This window comes from Pteropus alecto, unplaced genomic scaffold, assembly GCF_000325575.1.
Source record: "Pteropus alecto unplaced genomic scaffold, ASM32557v1 scaffold25, whole genome shotgun sequence".
In the NCBI taxonomy this organism is placed as follows: domain Eukaryota; kingdom Metazoa; phylum Chordata; class Mammalia; order Chiroptera; family Pteropodidae; genus Pteropus; species Pteropus alecto.
Genome location: NW_006441955.1, coordinates 12,107,050 through 12,112,054, shown reverse-complemented (window position 1 = coordinate 12,112,054; position 5,005 = coordinate 12,107,050). Strand labels below are relative to the sequence as shown.

The 5,005-nt window shown below is 35.0% G+C and overlaps 1 pseudogene; it reads left to right on the top strand.

Moving 5' to 3' along the window:
- The first annotated feature begins 3,768 nt into the window (after positions 1–3,768).
- On the top strand, positions 3,769–3,887 carry LOC112485805 (annotated as a pseudogene).
- The last annotated feature ends 1,118 nt before the right edge of the window (positions 3,888–5,005 follow it).

Sequence of the window (5,005 nt, the reverse complement as noted above, 5' to 3'; positions counted from 1 at the left end):
TGTTGGCCATGGGTCATTCAGTCATAGCTCCCTCTCTATAGCAACTGCAGGGCTTAGTGTCCCAATGCCTCTGCCACATACCAGTTCCCAGGGAGAAATCCAGAAATTCAGAGGGGTGCTCTCCCATGATGCTTGTAGAGGAGAATTCCTCAAGCTTCCTCAAAAGCCGGATTACAACATGAACATGGATGCCAGGTTCGGGCTTCCTGCGACCATGCCAATATTGGAAATCCTTTGGCAATTCCTTTAATATTCAACATCTTAATGTCTTCTTTTTGATGTAATGGGATCTGGGAGTGCTCAGAATATCCTCTTCAATGCTTGTTTTCTAAAGACCTATTTATATTAGTCCTTGCCATGTCTTTATTTAGGAATAAAATCAACATTCGAAATCATCACAGCATGTGGTTAGTGTTTCCTCTAAGGGGCAGGGTATCCATTTCTCCATCATGTGGCGAAAGTGCAGCAGCTGTAATATCTCATTACAGGGCTTCACTTTAACAACAACAAAAAAATAGTATTGCTCCACTTAACAAAATTATCTTTATCCCCCTACCCACCCCCAAAAACCTGATCTGTGATTTCAATGCCTCTTGCTGTAATGGCTTTAGATGGTTTGCATGTGATATTAGTTAGCATTGGAATCTGCTTTCAATTCAGTTGCTTCAGATTGTATTTTCACTGTGAGCCATTAGTCACCAAATGTTGACAAGCATTTGTAAGGGTGCCATCTCCCCCTTTGTTTATATGCAAGTGCAGCAACCAAAATGATTTATTTATGTTTTAATTAAAATTTGTGGGTAGACCAGTGATTTTTAGCAGTGATTTTTCTAATTTGTGAGCTCTAGAAAGAAAAAAATCAATAACTTGATGCCATTTATGTTTTTATAGTTATCTCAGGCATTTATAATGCAGACCTGCCACTCACCTGCAGTCTTACTCTGAGGAGAGTGATCCTCACTACATAAATCTTCCCCAGAGGCCGAAAGGGTCTATATTTCAGAGTCGCTTCCCTTCTGTGTCAGCTGTAAGTGAGATGTTACATGCCTTCCATTCTCATGGCTTTCATGGCAAGGCACAGACTAAAATTATTATTGAAAGTAAATTGATGGACTGTAAGTTTTATAATACCTGACTTGATCTGTTACGACTGTTTAGAATTTTAATAATTTAAGCTCATTGATTTTGGTTCCTGCATATCGCTCTCCATGCTGAAAATGTACCCCAGAAGGTCTTTGGAAAGAACATACCCAAAATGCCGAGCTTCTGTGGGAACTTAATATATTCGACACTGCAGGTGCATAAATCTCCATAAAATTACACCAAGTTAACGTATTTACTGGTTCACACAATTTAGTAACTACTTTGTAAAAGTCTAAATAAAGATAGATAAGACAGGTAGATATGGAGAAATAATGAGTAAATGTTCCTACGTATATTAACAAGATGAGTTCATTGCTTTCGCATGGCTATCAGACTAACTAGAAAAGAATTAATTAATTTTCAGGGTGTTTGGGATGGTTTTAATTGCTGTTCTTCAAAGTCTGGGAAAAATGAACTGTTTTTGCATTTTCTGCCAAACTCAAATTATCCGCTCCCAAATAGTGAGGGTTGGAGGTGTGTGGGGGGAGTGATGACAGGGAGGGTGGGAAGAGAAATGCTCGATTTCACACACCATTTTGGCTCTGTAAGATAAAAACATAGTAACAAGGAGAAGATCGTTTTAGTCCAGAAAGTCCTTTTAAGAAGGATCCCATCTGAGTTTCTGCAGCTTCTCTGCTTTCAGAATACATATTTTCCAAGTCCCTGTAAACACTCATATTCACGTGCTTGACTTTTCTTCTTTCTCTCATTCCTCTCCCTTTTCTTAGTTTTTGCAGTTCAGCCCTGGGAACATTCAAGTCAAATTTGCATCGCAGCACATTACAAACATCTGGCCATTCTACCAACAAGACCTCCACCCTTGGTTACCTTTGGAGGACAGAGTTTGCATCCTTTCCTAGGGTCAGATTTTTTTTTGCTTCATGGTGATAATAGTTCATTTCCTGGGAACTATCTAACTCATAGATATAATTTTAGACAACAGAACCCTTTCTTCAGGTGAAATCTTATCTAGCAGTCATTATATAAATCAAATAAGTGTAAACTGCTTCTCTGTTTGAAATAATGGTTTTAAAATAGATGATGAAGAAGAAGGGCTCATTCTGCCTCCCCACTTCTTATCCGACATGGTTCATGGGCATCTCTATAGAACTCCCAGAGTTACTTAGAGCAGATGTGAAAAAAATTACTGAAATGACACTTTTTCCGTATCAGTCACAGTATCGGTCTCTGTTAATGTAAGTGGCAAGAAATAAAAAAATCAACCAAATAAATCTTAATATTACCTTCCTCCTTCATCAGCAGATCTCTTCTACTCTCTGGGCTACCTATCGTGCCTTGGATTTCAGATATATGGAATGTCTTTTAATTTCTGGAACATAAATAGATCTCTGCTACCTCTAGTCCTTGGAACATGTTGTTTGCTCTGCTTAGAAAACATTAGACCTCTTACACCTCCCATCATCAATTGGCTTACTCCTACTAACCCTTTAACAGAGTTCTCGTTCTATGTGAAGCCTTCCCTGACCCTCAGACACTAGAACATATCCCTAGGATCTGTTCTCCTATAATACCAGGTCCTTTCACAGTCAGCACACAACACTCACAGTCTTATTTAGTTTCTGTCTTGTTCAGGAACATAGATATAAAATTGCCAAATGAAATGTAAACAAAACCAAGTTGGGTTTATTCCAGTAAACATTTACACCCATTTATGGTAACAATGAACAAAAACACTTAACAGATTAGAAATAAGAACATCCTTAGTCATATAAAAGTTAAAAAAAAAAAAAGACAACCTAAAGGAGATATACTTACAGGCAAAATATTTAAAGGCTTCTTTCCGGAGGTGGGAATAAAATGCTTGCCATCGACAACTTTCTTCAGCATCATACTGAAGGTCCTAGTCAGTGCAATAAAACAAGAACATAAGAGGATAAAGACTGCAAAGGAAAAAAACTGTCTTTATTCATAGGCAGCCTGATTGTGTACCTAGAAAGTCCAATAGAATCTAAGATAAACATAATTAAAAAATTCACTAAACATACACAATCAATATATAAATATCAGTAGTCTTTTTATATACCAGCAACAACTAATTAGAAAATCATACTTTTAAAAGATATCATTTATAATGTTAATGAATACATATAACGAAAGAAGTGCAACATCACTAGACCATAAACCATTATTTAGAGAAATTAAAGATGTAAATATATATACAAATGTCATTTCTTCCCAGTGTGATCCAGATATGCAATGCAACCTTATTCAGAATCTTAGTAAGTTTTTCTGGAAATTGACAGCTGATTCTAAAATTTATACAAAAGTATAAATGACCAAAAATAGCTAAAACAATTTTGAAAAACAAAGTTTGAGGACTTATACTACTACTGTATATAAAAACTTACCATAAATGTTCAAAGTGCACTTGAAAAGAATTTATATTCTGTAATCATTGATTGTAATGTTCCATATATATCCATCAGATTAATTTCTCAATTATGTAATTATTTCTCTTATATCTTTTCTGATTTTATTTTTTGGTCTGCTTATTCTATCATTTACTGAGAATGTGTGTTTAAATCTCCCACTATGGAATCCATTTAACTAAAGATGTGCAAGACTTGAACTCTGAATACTATAAAATGTAATTGAAAGAAATTAAACTACAGCCATGCCACCCTTAACAAGCCCGATTCCGTCTGATCTCGGAAGCTAAGCAGGGTCGGGCCTGGTTAGTACTTGGATGGGAGACCACCTAGGAAGACCAGGTGCTCTAGGCATAAAAAATAAAAAAATAAGGAATTGTAAGCTGACAAGGTCCTTGCAATCTATGAGGTCAACTAAGGATTGCCTCACCTAAAAAAATTAAAAAAAAAAAATTAAAAAAAAAAAGAAATTAACAAGTACATAAATAAATGGAAGGAAACCTCATGTTTATGGATTGGAAACAATATTGTTAAAATGACGATACTCTCTCAAATTATCTGCAGGTTCCACACAATTTCTATCTACATCTCAGATGCCCCTCACCCCAAAATCAATACACTGATTCTAAAATTCACATAGAAATGGTAGGACCCAAGTAGCAAAAACAGTCCCGAAAAAGAACGAAGTTGGAGGACTACTCACACTTTATGATTTAAAAACTTACTATAGAAATATAGTAATTAAAACAGTGTGGTATTGGCAAAAAGATAGATGTACAAATAAATGGAATAGAATTGGAAGTCCAGAAATAAACTCTTACATTTATGGTCTATTAATTTTTAACAAGGTTGTCAAGACAATTCCATGGGGGAAAGAATACAAATATTCAACAAATAGAAAAAATTCAACAAACGTTGTTTTGACAACTGTATATCCACAGCAAAAGAATGAAGTTGGACTCTGAGCCCTCATTATATTAAAAAATTAACTCGAAATGCTTTATAGACCTAAATGTAGGAGCTGAAACTAAAACACTCTTAGAAAATAAAAACAGAAGTAAATCTTTCTGGCCTTGGATTAGGCAATGGTTTTATTTCTATGACAACAAAAGTACAAGGAAAAAATAGCTAGATCAAAGTTAAATGGTTTTTAAACAGATTCATCAAATTAAAAAAGTTATGTGCTTCAAAGTATACCCTCACAAAAGTGAAATTGAAAACCACATATCTGATAGGGGACTTATACCCAGAATATATAAAGAATGTTTTCAATCCAATAATAAAAAGACATACAACCCACTTTTTAAATGGGCAAAATATTTAAATAGACATTTCTTCAAAGATATGCAAACAGCCAAAAAGCACATGAAAAAGTGCTGAACATCATGAGTCATTAGGGAAATGTAAATAAAAACATGAAGTATTACTTCACATCTATTAAGATGGCTGTAAAATACACACACACACACACG